A 19299-nucleotide genomic window follows, 5' to 3' on the forward strand; every position below is an offset into this window, starting at 1 on the left:
GTGTTGCATCATAAGAGAAAAGTTCTCATACTCATGTAACTCGGCCATGCGGTTCATGTCTTCGGGCAAAAGAACAGTCATTGACAGGACAGCCCCGACTTCAAGGTTTGCCGTACTATCACCGGCAGTAAGAGGTCTGTCGTCGACCAAGACCTCGGGCACCCAGGTCATGTTTCGGGAGTAGCTGCTGCCTTCTTGGTGGTCGAACCTCGGCTTTTTGACCGGTGGGGCATCGGATGGTGGGGCCTCGGCTGGCCGTTTATTGGCGGAGGGGGGCTCTTCTCGGCCTCGGCTAGTTTCGAAATAGGCATAGTGTCCTCAGAATCGATCCGAGTCACTGTGGCCTTTGCTTTGGCCTTCTTCATCCATTTTGGCTTCGAAATTGGTTGGGAAGGAGAGGACGATGATTGCATTGTCACAACCCCAGGGATATTAGCGAGCAGGTCTTCAATAACTACCGATTTGCACCCCATCTCTTCAGCAGTGGCGACTACAGTTACTTTGGTGCCAAGGCGGATAGCTAGAAGTGCAGTAGGTGGGTTTTCTGGGTCGTAGGCCGATGACTTAGAAAGTCGACGTTTGCAGCTGCATGTTCTGCTGGCAGGGGAAGAAATTGAAACTCAGCGACGGCGTTGGCGTTAGGCAGGAGAAATCAGTTGTGGAGCAGATGTTGATGGCTGCTCCGCTGGATCAGAAGTTGAGGCTTGGTCAGGCTGTGGTGATGAAGTGGTAGGGGGAGTTATTGCTGAATGTGGAGACTTGCTCTTCTTAGGGACGTCGGAAAGTGCGGATTTGTACGTCGATAAATAGTTGAGCAGTAAGGGGGCTTTCTGCTGGTCAACTAGCAAACCTAGCAGCTTCTTAAGGTCTTTGCTAGGGAAGAAGGTTTTGCGGAAATCTTTTGATGGCTGAAGGAGAGCTATTAGTACAAAAATAAGATATTAGAGCATCTAAAGGGAATAAAGTGATAAGACTTAAAAGCATGTAAAGTGACACTTGTTTCTTACCATCACCATCTTTAAACACCGTTCGGCTCAAAGGTTAGAGGTGGAGGTCGTCATCAGGTGAGAACTCCCAGTTAGCCGAGACGATGAAATAATCATCTTCAGCACTTTTGTTAGAGCCTGGGAGGTCGGCTATGAGTTTGTATTTAGTGGATCTCGGCTTGAGGTAATAGACGTAGCCTTTTTCGAATTTCAAGCCTCACATGGTATAACAATATTGGATATCGGCTAGTATTATCCTAGCGTTTTCTCGGCTAGCTAGAGCAATTATACCATTAATGACTCTATAAGAGTTAATGGCCAGTTGCATCGAGTTAAGTTTGTAGTAATAAAGGACTTGTCGGAAGAGGATGTTTAGAGGGAACCTAAGTCCACACTCTATGAAAGAGACTACGAGGAAAGGCATAAAGTCTCCATCAGGCATGATGGAGTCCTCCTCCTTTGCCAGCCTAAGGTGAACATTGGCTGGGATAGAGAACTCTCCCCTAAAGTACTTAAATTTTTCTGGGGTATCTACCCTCTATCTAAACATACCCATTATGTTGGCTAAAAGAGGAAGATGTAAGATTTCAAAGGGGAGTGGTTAATTTGGGTTTGAAGGACTTCGGCTAAAATCCTAAACAGGAATGGGGGCAAGGGTTTTTCAAGATTTAGGGGAGTTTGTTTCAATTTTCCTAAGTAAATGATTTCTCTATCTGAACCCAAGCCTAAATCTATATGGAAACAGAGAATCGATGGCAAGAATCTGAAAACAAGACAAAGAGAAACAGGAAAAAAAAAACATGATTCAGACTTAAGAAATTCAAGAACACTGAGTGAATGTGTGTAGATGTGCAAAAACTCAGAACAATGGTAAAGTTCCTAAAGTCTCAAGTGCAAGAACAGTGTGCATGTGCTGACCTAAAGATAGATTGAGCAAACGTAAAATTGCAAACAAACATGCTTAACACACGAATGATGAAATTTAAAACACAAGAAAAGATTAAAGAGCATGAACGGATTCACAATGGCAGCAAACAAACGCAATAGAGTTTGAAATAAATCAAAAACTGAAAAGAGGGAAAACAGTGACTTACCGAAGAGAATGACGGCGGTAGGAGGTACACCGGAGTCAGACGGTGACAGTGAATGGAGCAGAACAGTGAATGTTTCACCAGAGGGGATGAACGGAGTGAGTTACAGGGCATGAGAACTAGGACAATGGCGATTTGGAAGAAAGAAGATTTAGAGAGAGAAAGCTTGAGCAAAATCGAAGGTGTAAAGTGAAAAGACAGAAGGAGATAAAGTATTTTTGTTAAAACATGAAAAGTCGGCAAAACCACAATGAATGTGCCTCGGACGACGTGCCTATCAGGCAGCGCGCGCAGAAGTGACGCGACCTAATAGCACGTATTAGGTACGGATCAATGAGAAAATGACGCGTGGATAAAACAGTTGAGAAAACTATGCGTGACAGCTCATATGCAAATGAAACTCTTGGAGTTCTTGATTTAATGAAGTAAGGACCTCGGCTAGAGGAACGATCCTGGTTGAGGAACTTGAAGAACTTGGTTCTTGGTCATTAAAAAAGTAGACTGCAGAGTCTTGGTCATGTGAAGCGGACGTGTGATGATCTCAGTCATGAAGGATGGAGTAAGTCCTAACCGATGTGCTATATGGACAAACGGTATAGGTTCTATCACCTCAGGATACCGAGATAATAGAACCTAGGGGGCAGTTGTGAAGGCATATTTTGTGAATGACAACATGTGGCCAAGGAGACACCGAAGTGTCAGCCGAGGTGCCACGTGTCTTGGTCATGGCGCCAAGGTGATCTCGGCTAGGCCGAGGTTTTCTGCGGAGATACCGGAATCCGAGATGAATGGATAAAAGACAAAAGTCCTAGAATGGGGAAGGACCTCAGTCTGGATAAAGATAAAGCTCTTAGGGAGTTTATCTCTATCTGGCTGGGAGTCCTAGATGAGCATTGAGCCGGAGTCCATTGAAGTTAGGCTTCTACAAGGATCAGGTTAGTGTTGGCTATAAAAGTAGGGCACCCTCGTGGGTCAAATGTACGCTTTTTGTATTCTGGCTAGTGAGTTAAGCACTAATTGCTATCTTTGAGAGATAACTGAGTGCCGACTTGATCGTCGGAGTGCCTCCAGGTGGACGAACCACCGCCGGAGTCTTATCTTTCTATGACAGGTTATTCAGGCACGATCTATTCTGTCTGAGCTCTCCTGCTGAGTTCCTGTTTGGCAGTGTGGTTGGAAATCAGCACCCACAAATAGTAAGTGTAATTTAATGAAATAGGAGGAGATCAAAAATAATGGACCACGTTCATTAGATGACCGAGTACTTGCCATTTATAAATACAATACTTACCATATGTTTTGATTTGATTTACCATACTTTTTAATTCTACTTGCCACTTGTTCCGAACTTTACTTAAAAGTGTGGAGGTGTTTGGCAAAAGTTGAAGTTCCTGTTCCTAAAAAGACTAAGATTGGACCAAAAACAATAGACTGTGTGTTTATTGGTTATGCTCAGAATAGTAGTGCATATCGGTTTCTGACTTATAAATCAGAAATACCTGATATAAATGTGAACACTATTATAGAGTCAAGGAATGCTGTGTTTTTTGAACATGTCTTTTCTTACAAGAAAGGACAGGAATTAAGTTCACAGAAAAGAACTTATGATTGTACACAAAGTCAAGAGACTAGTGACAATCAAACACAAGAGACTAGTAATAGTCTCGACCAACAGGATTTGACTAATGATGAACCTAGGCGAAGTAAGAGAGCAAGAACATCAAAATCCTTTGGTCCAGATTTTCTGACATACTTGTTAGAAAATGAACCTCAAAGCTTTAAGGCAGCTATGACAGGTCCTGAAGCACCTTTGTGGAAAGAGGCTGTTAATAATGAAATTGAATCCATTATGCAGAATCATACTTGGGAATTGGTGGATCTTCCACCAGGTTCTAAACCTCTTGGATATAAATGGATATTCAAGAGAAAAATGAAAGCAGATGGTTCAATTGACAAGTATAAAGCAAGACTTGTTGTTAAAGGTTACAGACAAAAGGAAGGTCTGGACTATTTTGACACATATTCCCCTGTGACAAGAATAACATCCATTCGCATGCTTATTTCTATAGCAGCATTGTTTAATTTAGAAATACATCAAATGGATGTTAAGACAGCTTTCTTAAACGGTGATCTAAATGAAGAGATCTATATGGAACAACCCGAAGGGTTTGTAGTATCAGGGCAAGAAAAGAAAGTTTGTCGACTTGTAAAATCCATTTATGGATTAAAACAAGCACCTAAGCAATGGCATGAAAAATTTGATCATGCAATGCTTACTAATGGGTTTAAGATAAACGAATGTGACAAATGCGTCTATGTTAAAAACACTGACCAAGGATATGTCTTAGTTTGTCTTTATGTGGATGACATGCTGTAGACGCGTCCCGCGGAGGGGGACCTTCGCTGCTACAGTTCGGACTCGCGATTTTTGTTGTCGCGGTTCTTAATCTGAACCAAAGAGTCCAAATCTGGCAAATCGTTTTGAGAAACAGATTTTTGAAAAAGTAGTGCCAAACATGGACTGCTTTGCCAGATACAGAGTCGCCACCTAAATATTTTTAAAATGGGGAAATTTAGGAAACCCTGACTCGGTGCCGAAGGCCACATGTCCGTCATCACCGGAGTTGTCTCGGCTCGGGAGCTTGGGTACGATCGGGGAAGGTCAGCTATGAGCACCCCCTTTCGCCCGGTCCGAAGACCGGCCTCTACTAACCATGATATCCGATTTTGAAAACGTTATGTGTTCTTATTCCATTTATTAGCCTAGAATTACTATGTTATGCGCGCAGCAAACAAGTATAGACTAGATTGCCTAATTTGGAAAGAAACATTGCATATCTGTTTGTTTTAAAAATGCTTTGGAATTTGCTACTCGCAAGTAGGCTAAAACACGGATTTCAATGAGTTTTTCCAACTCAAACAATCCAACCTTCACCCACAGGCATTCAAACAGTTTAACACATATAAGCACTTAGCCGCATGGCAGGCATACTGTCATGGCAACACTCACACATATGTGGGATGCTAAAGCATAAATACTTACATCGTACTCCGTGCCAAAACAGTAAACTAGTTAGCAAACATGCGTGTCCTAGTTCATGTTAGATTGCCTAATGCAACACATACAGGATGCAATTTAGATAGGCTCGGCTAACCTAAGCATGGCATGTGAAATGCGGTCAACTACCACATATTCAATTTGTGAATTGAAGTACAGATGCAGTTAGCGTGATGTACCGAGCCTAATGCATGCAATACAAATGCATGGATGCACGCATGCATAGCATAAGGTATGCTAAATTAAACGTGCCCTAATCTACCATCATAAGCAGGTAAATAAAAGGGAAGAAAGACGTGAGGTTGGAAGACATACACACCACCCACACACACTTATTACAAATATGCCCTCACTCGGAGGGACCAAAATAAATATTACAAATTAATTAACTACGCAAGCTAATTAATAATTAACAAATTAAATTAAGCTAAGAAAACAGATAAACCGCCTCGGGAAACGCGCCGCCATGCATAGGCTGCCTCTGTTTTCCTTCCTTCACTCCTCTGAAAACTGCCAAAGTCTCAGGGATGCCTCTCAGGACACTGGGGGGTATCATCGGCTGAGTGGAATTACCACCGGCAATGGTATGTGGCCATCGGCACAAAATGAAGCTGTCGGCAGAGAAATTGTTGCCGGTCGGCACCTTACACTGCCGGTCGGCAGAGTGTTCCTGCAGAATCTGCAAATGACAGCAACAGAGGGCAAGGCAAAGCATGGCAGCACAATTCAAGGCATATATGCACCAACCATATCCCTTATCATGATAATGACTCAAAGGGGCATGTGCCTCGATTCTCGGACCACCAATCGCGCATTTTCATGCATGATGGCCCAAAGAACCAAGTATGCAACTTTGATTTCAAATGCAATGCAAACCAAATCAAATCAAACAAGGCCCAATTCCTATCATCAAGTCAAGGAACAAGGCATGCATGCAAGATGCAATGCAACCTAAGCATACAAGCTAAGGATGCAACATGGCATGGGGACAAGCTTTTGCAAGCATACAAGCATACATATGGCAATGCAAATAGATGGAAAGATGGACTTAAACATGAATTAGGCAGCTCTAAATAGGCCTAAAACAGTAGCCATAATGCTATAATATGAGGGACCAAATACACATGCACACATACACATGTTGAAGGCCAACACTTAAGCACAATTTGAACAACCCTCAAACACATTTGAAAGGGGGATCATGGACTAATTAGCATGCAACATGAGCTCTAAAAATGCATGTTAGGATGGTGCCAAACCAAGCAACAAAATCAAGCCAAACATGCAACAAATAGTCCAAGTGTTCAAAGCAAACCAATGGAGTATTGAACTACACTTAGCAAAACCAAACATGGCATGGACTCATTGACCAAAAACAGAATTTTAGCACATAACATAAGGCCCAAAAGACCACTTAGATGGCATCTAAATGGCTCAAAAACAAAGGCATGCACAAATGGTCAAAACATGGAGCATGCAACACATGCTTCCAAAGCATCAAAGGGGCATGCAAGGCAATCAAGCAAGCATGAAAATGGGACTGAAATAGCTTATAGGGTGGCCCCAAATCACCAAAACAATGCAAAGATGCCATGCTATACATTCATATGCTCAAGGCCAACAAGCCTAAATACAAAGGAGCTATATGATGCATGCCAAATTCAACCCAAACAACCTAGGACAGACCTAGAACATGGCAAAACATGCACAAAATCTTCACAAGACTAAGCCTAAAACATGCTCCAACAAAGGCTAACAACCTAAGACATGTTAAGGCATAACAAGGCATTACAAGGCAACTATGCTAAGCATGCATGGAGTACCAAAACCAATTTAAAATCATGTTATATTATGGATATATAAGCATGAAAAACAGCCTAAACATGCTTAACACACACTCAAGCATAATGCTCTCTCAAGAGGCCAAAACATGCCCTTTTCAAGGACAACATGGAGAGGGGGTGGCCCTCTCCTTCTTGGGACTTCAAGGCATCACCTTCACCACTGAAATCCCTCAAGATTTCAGTGGTGAAAGGACCCCAACACCAAAATCCCGGAGCTAGCACAAAATGGCTCAAAATGAGGCCTTTCAAGGCCTAAGAGGGGTCAACCACCCTCAAACAACAAAACACTCTTAATAAACAATAAAGAGGGCCTAAAAACAGAACTTTTTTGTGTTATACACTAAGCTCAAAAACGAATTTAAGATAGGTATAAACAAGGTGCAAAAATGGGGAATAAAGGTGTTAGTTTCTTACCCTTGATGACCCCTTCACAAATGGTGCTCCAATGGCCTTCCTTAGCTTGAATCCAACACCAAAACTTCAAAACCAGTCCTTTAGAACCTCAAGAGTCAAAGGAAGGTGAAACACTATGTGTTTGTGTGTAATAGTATGGACTAAACACACTAAAACACACACAAGAGGGAAAAAGAGAGAGATAAGGTGTAACAAACCCTAACCCTAGATCTCAAACCCTAACAATGGCTGTCTAAGCTCTTAAAATATCTCAAAAATGTCTCTCCTCAAGCCAAGAAACTCTCTCTCTCTATATGGCACTTCTTGTCTTGTAAAGCTTACAAGACAAGCTTCATAAGAGGGAGATCCCTCCATACACGTGTATGGAGGGGAGCAAAAGCAAGACAGCTGTCTTAAAATATCTGCAAAAGCAGATGCACAGTAATCGGCCGGCCAAAAATGCCATCTTGGCCAAAAATAGTGCCGGCCGGCACTAAATAGTGCTGACCGGCAACAAATAGTGCCGGTCGGCAATATACATTGCCGATGGAAGCAAAAACCAGCCGGTGGCCTCTAGCCACTGCCGGTGGTGGGTGGGGATGGTCTACAAGCCCTACCCTGCCTCTCAAAGGCAAAACACAAGTGTTTGGTGTGAAACCAGACACTACACAGTCAAGTTCGGAGATCCTGAGGCAAGGCACGCGAACCGAGGCCTCCGGGAACTCCAAACGAACACAAACATGGATAATCACCGAGTGTTCAAACGGTGACATCCAAGTCTTGAGGACGGTCAAAAATGGGGTGTCTACAGTTGCCCCTCTTTGACAGAACTCGAAAGTCACAACAATGACGGGAGTGAATGTCAAAGCCCAGAGACGACCCATTTTTGACAAGGCCGAAGACTTAGACAAACATGCAAGACAATCAAGATATGCGCCAGGGGCAAAATGCAAGACAATGCACGGAGCCGAGCATAACTTATGATCATGCAAAGAAAGCTGTAACGAAGCATACATGCGACAGTTTTAAGCTAGCATACACCAAACTGCACTACAATGCAGAAAGGATGTAAGAGAATTATGCAATTCTCAATTCGTCTCACTCGGGAGATACAATACCTGTGCGGCTTGTCTGGTTGCACCAGCCTCAAATGAACCGTACATACAATATCGTTCCTGAAAAGAAAACAAACTTAACAGGTACAATATTGTTAGCAACATGCATGACAATGCAAAACGGATGCAAAACAGATGCAATATATACAAAACAATGTATAAACAATGCAAATGAAGATGCAATGTAATTGAAATAATACAAACTACATGCAAAGCATTTGAATCATGATCCAATCATGAGAGGTTCAAAACCATACCTATGTCAAATAGATTGATGGAGATAACAAGTCTGTCTACCATAGAACGGTCAACTAAACTATGAGCATTGTAGACAGACGCAAGAACAAGTATTGGGTGGAATTGACATAAGTAGGGAAACGACCCGCTGGAGAAAGGACTACGATCCTAATGCCGGATGCAAAAATTACACTACAATGTAATATATATGGATATGCTAGGAAGATGGCAATGGATATGGCACGCAAGCCAAACCAAATCTTGCCTAGGAAAGGTATGTACACATACGAGCCACGTGTAACACAGAAAAGGTGCCGCAACCCTCAACCAACATATCAGCGTGGAATCGGCGCGATACACATGCAGAACTATGTTTTAACATGAAAAGTAAGGGCACATACCGGACCAAGCTCAACCTGGAAAGGCGCAAGCCATAGGCGGAAGGCGATGCAATGAATGCATGCAATCTACAATGCAATATCTACAAATATGCAATGAAATGGATATGGATACAATGGATATGGCACGCAAGCCAAACCAAATCTTGCCTAGGAAAGACATGTACACATACGAGCCATGTGTAACACAGAAAAGGTGCCGCAACCCTCAACCAACATATCAGCGTGGAATCGGCGCGATACACATGCAGAACTGTGTTTTAACATGAAAAGTAAGGGCACATACCAGACCAAGCTCAACCTGGAAAGGTACAAACCATAGATGGAAGGTGATGCAATGAATGCATGCAAACTACAATGCAAATGCATGACAATGCACTATGACTGTTGTTTTTTTTTTTGAGATGCACATGATGCAAGTGCGACGCGCATGCTATACGGAATGTAAGATGATACAAATGAGACACGCATGCCTCATAAGATGCAAAAAAGATTTTGACAATTGGACTTATACGCTACGCGAAGCCGGTTTGTGTTCAAAACAATGCAATGTACTAACAAGTACAAGTGAGATACGCAAGATAGCGCGAATGTAAACTGCACAAAACAGTGCGATGCGCAAAATAGCGCGATTGAAATGCAATGCACAAAACAGTGCGATGCGCTAAACAGCGCGATTGAAACACAATGCACAAAACAGTGCGATGCGCAACACAGCGCGATTGAAATACAATGCACAAAACAGTGCGACAATTCGAATTGCACAAAACAGTGCGACGATTTGAAATGCACAAAACAGTGCGACAATTTGAAATGCACAAAACAGAGCGCCGATTTGAAATGCACAAAACAGTGCGACGGTTTGAAATGCACAAAACAGTGCGACGGTTCGAAATGCACAAAACAGTGCGACGATTTGAAATGCACAAAACAGTGCGATTGATATGCGATATACATGGGGCAACTTGTAAAAGTCAAAAGGATACGAAAAGGATACACCTTGCATGGGTTGAAGTGCTACGCACGGCAGATGCAGTCCGAAGTCAAAACGGAGGCCGGTTGAGCAACGGAGATGCTCTTTCTTGCACTTTCTTAAGCTATGAAGACCAAAAACTTCTCACATGGCCTAAACAAGGCCGTGGGAACACCACCGGCCGGGAGGGGAGGCCACCGGCTGTCCACCGGCTGAAGAATAATTCCATCGGCACAAAAAAAGTGCCGGCCGGCACAAAACATTGCCGACCGGCAAACAGTTGCTGAGTCGGGGCAGATTCGACTTTTCACTTCGGGTGTTTTAAAATAGGGTTTCAAAACCCTATTCCTCACTTCTCCACCGCCGAAAACTCTAACCCTCTCTCTCTAGAGTGTTTTTCTTCTTCCCGTTTCTCCGTTTCTTCGCGTTCTACGCCCGTTTCGTCGTCGGATTCGCGATTTCCTTCGCGTTTCGGACATTTTCAACCGATTACATTTTTGTTTCGGTGCCTCGTTTGGCGTTTCCGCCTTTTCAGGGTTTGTTCCCCTCGTTTTCCTCTTCATTCTCGTGCCCTTTCACATTCCGGCCTTCCCGGCCATTTCCGACCCTCTCGGGAGTCGACTTTCCGGTTGACTCTTAGTGTTCCAGCCCGATTTTCCTTCCTCCTGCCATTTTCTCATCATTTTCGATATGGAGGACGACATTCCACGTGGCGGGACTCCCCCGGACCACGAGATGGATCCCGGGGTCGAGCTCTTACCGTTGAGCGAGCGCCCGTTCGACCCGGTGACCTACCGGCCGGCGATCCATGTTCTGCCCCCCGACGGCCTGCGTCAGTTCCGGAGCTTCGAGAGGCACGTGGCGCCTGAGCTACTACTACGAGAGCCTACCTCCCATCTTTCATTTGGCACTTCCGAGGTAACTTTCTTTCTTCTGCTTTACTTTCCGCAATGTAGGATACAAAACTATCATAGTTAGCTGTATTCTTTAACTGCTTGAACTTGATATACCGTAGACTGTAGTTGACTGTAAACATACATACAACTGATATATGTTTGAGATGGACACATGCACACACACTGCACTAGCCCTGAATCACTCAAACACACTGCGCTCACTGTATTCTACTGCATACACACTGGCACCCAGTATTTGTCTGAATCTATTAGATTTGCACACAATGCTATATCTGTTCTGAAACACCCAAACATGTTGACACATCACACGTTGTAGTTCACTGCAAGCACACCGGCACCCGGTATTTGCCTGAATCTGTCAAACTTGCACACATGCTTTATCTGCTTTTTCAAAAATGCATTTTGAATGTTGTCTTGCAATTGTTATTTTCTGTTTACAGGAGGGTTCCCATACCATCCGTGGGTATGGGAATACTGGCGCTCAGGAGTGGTACGGTGAGCTCCCTGATGCAGTCCGGCGCATCGTGGATCGAGCGGGTTTTGGCGCCTTCTGCCGAGGACTCTCTAGGTTCTCCACTTGCAGGCCTCTCCTTGCCGCTCTGGCGGAGAGATGGTGGGACACCACCGATTCTTTTCATTTTTCCACTGCAGGGGACATGACGATGACCCCTTATGATTTCTCGATGCTCACTGGCATCGGGGTGGGGGGTGATCCGATCCCTTTCGACATTGACATGGATGAGTGGACCGCCGCTCAGGTCCATCTACTGGGGGAGGCGCCACCCCTAGCTCGCCCAGGTTTCGTTCGATACTCCTGGTTCGAGGTCCAGTTTCGAGTCCAGCCCGTGTTGGAAGAGGAGGCGCAGATGACCCCGGAGGACGTGGAGAGGTATGCTCGCGGCTTCCTCATGTTCCTGTTCGGGACTACCATCTTCGCCAATCGGGCGAACACCGTGCCTCTCTGTCTTCTCAGCGCACTGGTGGACGTCCGGGACATTCTGCACTATGATTGGGGCAGCGCCGCTCTGTCCACTCTCTACGGGTACATGAGCTCGGCTTCTCGCGGCAGCGGCCAGCTACTCGGAGGCTACTGGCGGGCTTGGGAGGTACACTTCTTCTCCGCTTTTTCATTTCTGTCTCGTACTTTCTGTACTCTGTACACTGCACACACTGTAGTCTGCTTTACAATTGCTGTATACTGTACACACGGCACACACATACATTCTGCTTTACACTGACTGTACACTGCTCACACTGTACACTGCACACAATACACTACACAACACACGGCTCTGCCATTTCTGCTTTATTCTGCATTTTGCTTCAACTGATAAATGCACTGGTATTTAACTTGCAGTTGTGGGTTTACGCCTACTTCCCTAGGCTCGCCCCTGTGCCAGTTGCGGAGACTCCTCTGGCCGTCCCGTTTTTGAGTCGCTTCAACGGGAGATGCACCCGGCGACCACGGGAGACATTTGGCTTCTTCCGCCGATACTTCGACACCATCACCCCCGCGTAGGTATGTTTTACTTGCAGTTCATTTAAGGTTCGCTTTCCCACTGCATATTTCCAAAACAGTAGATAACAAACTGTCTGTCACTTTCAGATCACATGGCGGCCGTGGGCTCCCTTGCCGGCGGCGATGCGGGATCGGTTTGCTGGTGCGGAGGAGACCTCGCGTTTTCGGATCTTGCTTGAGGGCCCGGTCTGTCGGGCTTGGTACCTGGGGAAGCGTTTCCTACGCCAGACCCTGGGGTTACCTGAGCAGATAGTCTCGGTTCACCCCCCCGCAGATATGAGGGAGACCGAGAGGCTCACCAGCGAGCAGATGGACGACTACACCATTGGCTGGGAGGAGGCCGGCTTCAGAGGTACCGGAGACTATCAGGAGTACGTGCGGACGTACCTGATGCGACCTTTGAGCGGTCGTCGAGCAGAGGGGGCCAGGCCTGTGGCATCGGCGACTGGGGCCGGAGCGGGAGTTGGAGTAGGGGCTGCGAGGAGGGCCCGGGTCCGTGGCAGGGGCGGAGTGCAGGGAGGACGGGGAGCTGGCTGGCCTGCCCTGCCCGCTGTACTGACTTTCCAGGGGCAGGGTGGGGCGACTTATCAGATCCCCTTCGCCCCTCCACCGGCTGGTCACGAGTTCATCGATGTCCCCGACTTACCTCTGGTATGTATTACTGCATTTTGTACAGTTATTCATTTCAGTTTACTTGATATTCCACAGAATATTAATGCATCTGACGCTTTTGTAGGCTTCTCCTGGGTATACCCGTCAGTCGTTAGCGATGAATGCCTCGATGATGGGGATGCTTCAGCGGACTTTTGACCTCCTAGCCCTCTACAGCATACCGGTATGTCCTTCTGACACTGGCCTCAAACCATTCATACACTGCTTTACATAATCTGACGCACGGCACAACACCTGATACACCGATCTCACAGTATCTGACACACTGCATACACTGCATTCTGCACTGTTAAACTGCCCACGGCATTCATACACTGTACTCGGCATTGCATTCTGCACTGATAAACTGCTCACGGCATTCATACACTGTACTCATACACTGCATTCTGCACTGATAAACTGTCTACAGTATACTGATGCATTTCCCTTTTGTGTACTTTTTTAGCCTCCTTTCCAGATTCCCATGGCAGAAGGTGCTCCAGCTGGGCCTTCTGTCCCTGCCCAGGGGAGAGATGAGGAGGGCCGGATATTTCCCCGTACCAGGGGAGGGCGTACTCATGTCGGGAGCAGCTCGCGAGCTCCAGTCCCGGACGATGATGATGACGAGGAGTCAGAGGCAGAGGCAGAGGCGGAGTCCGAGTCATCGGAGGAGGAGACCGGAGGCGGTTCTAGCTCGGGCTCTGACGACGATGCTGATGATGTTCCTGGACCCTCGTCCAGGAATAGGACCAGGACAGACTGACAGCCCTTCGGAGTTGCTTGACACAGATGCGGATTTTGTTATCTTTTCTTCTTTGTACTTTTCCTTTTGTTGGTAGTTAGATTACCTTGTACTGCCGCAGGCAGATTTTTGTTTCCAAAACTTGTACATTTGAAAAGATAATGAAATGAAACGGACTTTTTATCTGAAAAAGTGTTTATATTTACACATCTCATGCATTGCATCGCATTCTATCATGCCACACCTCCATGTAGATGAAATTGATTGGTTATCTGAAAATTGAACACTTGCACTGTAATAATCAGATAATTAAACAGCCAACAGCAAAATAACCCGAGCAACCCACTGCCTGATTCTTGGACACACAGCCCTTACTCTGTTAGGGATTAATCTGCATACAGCCCATAACACAGCATTCGATTCATTCTGCACACAGCCAATTCTGAACAAACGGCCCAATCTAACAGGACGGACCCCAAAGATGGGACCGGTTGGAGTCGAAACACGTTCAAATGTAGAGAATGGCACAGCATTCCGAGTGTAAATGATTTTTGAAATCGAATGAGGGTTTTTCAAACTGGGATATCGAGCCTACAACTGAACACAGCGGGAAGGACTCAAATATAAAGGTACACGACCTAAACACAACGAGACACGCTCGAAAAAAGACCTAAAACAAAGGTTGAGATATACAAAACAAAAGACACGACATACAGACGCGCTGACGAAGACGGGGGACCTCAGATCACGAGGAGCCAGTTTCTCTAGGCATTGTTTCCCACCCTTTCTGATTTGTGATTCTCACATCACTCGGCTCTCGAGCTCGGATTTTCTCTCAAAACCCTTTTCCTCACTTTTCTCTCAACTTACACCTCTCTATTCTTCATTCTCTCATTTTTTTTCATCCCTCCCCGGGGTGATTGATGGATAAATAGAAAGGTGTGGGATCATGCTCAGCACCGTTAGCTCACGGCCATTTCTTCTGACGGGCAGAGCGCTCTTCGGGCAAGTACGTCGATGACGGGGGAAAGACAGAACGCCTGGCTCAACTGTGCCCCTAGTTCATCATTTTAACCATTCTTTGTTTTTGCTTTCTACTAAAACAATTTTGATCAAAATGAGAGTCGGATTAACGTACTTGTTCGATTTTTTGATTTGAAAAGCATGCAAGTCAGGCAGCAAGCACTGAAAATTTTCCTTTTTTGGGTCCAAGACAATGGTCCAGTTTTGGAAAATGGAATAGTTTTCGAGAAAATAGTCAACCTCAGTAAAAATTTTCAAAAACTATTTTTGCAAACGGCCGATGCTTAACAAGCGCGGAACTTACTCTTTGAGATGTGCAACCTCGGATCGGAGGCAATGGAAAATTGCCCCTGGTTTGAAGGGAGCGGGAGGCAACGGAAAGTTGCCCCTGGTTTGAATGGCGTCTCACGACGGCTCATGGCAACGGAAAGTTGCCCCTTGTTTAGGATGGTGCCGCAGCAATCTGTAAACAGTCTTCATTGGCGATGGTCGAACTCTCAGACACAGAGATGACGAAGACGGTCACAACACATATATGGACACAATCACCTTGAAGGGTGTTGGCCACTGGACTTTGGGATGAAATCGAAACCATTGCATGGACTGAGACGCTATGAAAGCGTTGGGGGCTGGACTTCATGATGAAGTTGCCTACGTATCCCAAACATGGGAATCAAGCCTCACGTAGTTCCGGTTAAGGTACACTCGGGTATTTTAACCTTCACTTTTTAGGCTCTCACTTTTGCCAAGGTGCCCGATGTGGGTTTTCGACCTTGCGAGCTTCTTTTTATTTTCTTTTGTTCATTTCTTTTTTCTTTTCTTTTTTCATTTTTTGTCTTTTTCTTTTCTTTTCTTCTTTTTTTGTATTTTTTGCTTTTTTGCTTTTTTGTATTTTTCTCTTGCTCTAACTTTTGCCTGGGCCGCCCTTCCGGGTTTTCGGCCCAGCGAGCCTCTCAAAGGGTAAAAGTGTAGCAAGTCCATGTCAAATGGTTCCTGAACTGGAAGCCCCTCTGTGTCTAGGAGAACGGCTGTTGCAATATTTGCAGAAGAATCCATCATGGTTGCTCTACGAGCTTCTTCCGGCGAGATCTACTCCTTCTGATTCGGCTTTGATGCTTCTTGATCGAAGGCTACTTCAAAACTGGCCACACGGGCCTTTCATGGCGTTTGTCCGTTGAACTTTCTGAACGTTCTGAACGGGTTCAAAGTCGGAAAACAAACGGGTTGACTCTTGAGGCTGAGAGCGATCCTAGGCTGCGCGATCTCAAGAGCGATTCCACACAGGTCTTCGCAAGGCCGCGTAAAACATTTGTTTTTGAAAGTTTTTAAGAAAACGACAAATCACTCGCGTCGAAGAAAGTGTGCAACCAATCTGGATCAGGCCAGGATCCTTCTCAGTACTCACGCTGACAAGCATGGTTTCATTCATAAAAAGGCTTAGCACGCTTCTCTTTCTCTCAAAATGATTAAAATTTGCAAAACCCGAGGAATCCCTTCCTCTTCGTTTTTATCACCGCAGTGTTCAAAAGGTTTGTTTTTTGAAAAACTTAGGTTAATGCAATGAGTTTGGCGCGCAGGAGAGCAGGCGACATGTACTGTCGACCCAATCAAATTCTCTGGCCCTTATGCTGAAAGCAAGCATGAAGTTGAGATAGCAATAGTTGTTCCGTTCGGATTGATTGGTGTAACTGGCTCCTTGGCAGAAACAGACTCGAAACAAAAACAGATAATAACAAAACGGCATTCGGGACAACAACCCCAGAATCACCTAGTATTATATACAAAGGGGACTGACTCGATACAACAAGACAGACCCTTAAGCAAAAGACTGACTCAAGACAAAGAGACAGACTCAAAACAAAAGACTGACTCGATATCCAAGCCAGGATTTACAAAACTCGGTTTCACCGATGCTCAAAAATGCGTGCCAGACGCTACATCCAAGATACACCAAATGTCGCCCGCAGGCGGTCCACTTCACATACTCGCAGTATCTGAGCCCTCGAAATCCAACAACTGGGTGGTAACGGACTTGGCTAGGTGGGTGGAAGGATAACCTTGTTGTCGATCAAATCCTGCACTTCATGACGAAGGCGGGAACATCCATCAGTACTGTGACCGGACTGTTGGTGGTACGCGCAGTACAAGGTAACTTCATGCGTGGGAGGGAGATTCTTCAGGAGTAGCCGAGGCTCCAAAGGCTTAAGATGCCCATTCTTCGCCAATATTAGTAATGCCCTAGACAAAGGTCGATCGCCTTCCTACAAATACTTAAAAGTGTGGGGGTGTTTGGCAAAAGTTGAAGTTCCTGTTCCTAAAAAGACTAAGATTGGACCAAAAACAATAGACTGTGTGTTTATTGGTTATGCTCAGAATAGTAGTGCATATCGGTTTCTGACTTATAAATCAGAAATACCTGATATAAATGTGAACACTATTATAGAGTCAAGGAATGCTGTGTTTTTTGAACATGTCTTTTCTTACAAGAAAGGACAGGAATTAAGTTCACAGAAAAGAACTTATGATTGTACACAAAGTCAAGAGACTAGTGACAATCAAACACAAGAGACTAGTAATAGTCTCGACCAACAGGATTTAACTAATGATGAACCTAGGCGAAGTAAGAGAGCAAGAACATCAAAATCCTTTGGTCCAGATTTTCTGACATACTTGTTAGAAAATGAACCTCAAAGCTTTAAGGCAGCTATGACAGGTCCTGAAGCACCTTTGTGGAAAGAGGCTGTTAATAATGAAATTGAATCCATTATGCAGAATCATACTTGGGAATTGGTGGATCTTCCACCAGGTTCTAAACCTCTTGGATATAAATGGATATTCAAGAGAAAAATGAAAGCAGATGGTTCAATTGACAAGTATAAAGCAAGACTTGTTGTTAAAAGTTACAGACAAAAGGAAGGTCTGGACTATTTTGACACATATTCCCCTGTGACAAGAATAACATCCATTCGCATGCTTATTTCTATAGCAGCATTGTTTAATTTAGAAATACATCAAATGGATGTTAAGACAGCTTTCTTAAACGGTGATCTAAATGAAGAGATCTATATGGAACAACCCGAAGGGTTTGTAGTATCAGGGCAAGAAAAGAAAGTTTGTCGACTTGTAAAATCCATTTATGGATTAAAACAAGCACCTAAGCAATGGCATGAAAAATTTGATCATGCAATGCTTACTAATGGGTTTAAGATAAACGAATGTGACAAATGCGTCTATGTTAAAAACACTGACCAAGGATATGTCTTAGTTTGTCTTTATGTGGATGACATGCTGTAGACGCGTCCCGCGGAGGGGGACCTTCGCTGCTACAGTTCGGACTCGCGATTTTTGTTGTCGCGGTTCTTAATCTGAACCAAAGAGTCCAAATCTGGCAAATCGTTTTGAGAAACAGATTTTTGAAAAAGTAGTGCCAAACATGGACTGCTTTGCCAGATACAGAGTCGCCACCTAAATATTTTTAAAATGGGGAAATTTAGGAAACCCTGACTCGGTGCCGAAGGCCACATGTCCGTCATCACCGGAGTTGTCTCGGCTCGGGAGCTTGGGTACGATCGGGGAAGGTCAGCTATGAGCACCCCCTTTCGCCCGGTCCGAAGACCGGCCTCTACTAACCATGATATCCGATTTTGAAAACGTTATGTGTTCTTATTCCATTTATTAGCCTAGAATTACTATGTTATGCGCGCAGCAAACAAGTATAGACTAGATTGCCTAATTTGGAAAGAAACATTGCATATCCGTTTGTTTTAAAAATGCTTTGGAATTTGCTACTCGCAAGTAGGCTAAAACACGGATTTCAATGAGTTTTTCCAACTCAAACAATCCAACCTTCACCCACAGGCATTCAAACAGTTTAACACATATAAGCACTTAGCCGCATGGTAGGCATACTGTCATGGCAACACTCACACACATGTGGGATGCTAAAGCATAAATACTTACATCGTACTCCGTGCCAAAACAGTAAACTAGTTAGCAAACATGCGTGTCCTAGTTCATGTTAGATTGCCTAATGCAATACATACAGGATGCAATTTAGATAGGCTCGGCTAACCTAAGCATGGCATGTGAAATGCGGTCAACTACCACATATTCAATTTGTGAATTGAAGTACAGATGCAGTTAGCGTGATGTACCGAGCCTAATGCATGCAATACAAATACATGGATGCACGCATGCATAGCATAAGGTATGCTAAATTAAACGTGCCCTAATCTACCATCATAAGCAGGTAAATAAAAGGGAAGAAAGACGTGAGGTTGGAAGACATACACACCACCCACACACACTTATTACAAATATGCCCTCACTCGGAGGGACCAAAATAAATATTA

The sequence above is a fragment of the Camellia sinensis genome, chromosome 4 (assembly GCF_055761805.1).
Source record: "Camellia sinensis isolate YWXY chromosome 4, ASM5576180v1, whole genome shotgun sequence".
Classification (NCBI taxonomy): domain Eukaryota; kingdom Viridiplantae; phylum Streptophyta; class Magnoliopsida; order Ericales; family Theaceae; genus Camellia; species Camellia sinensis.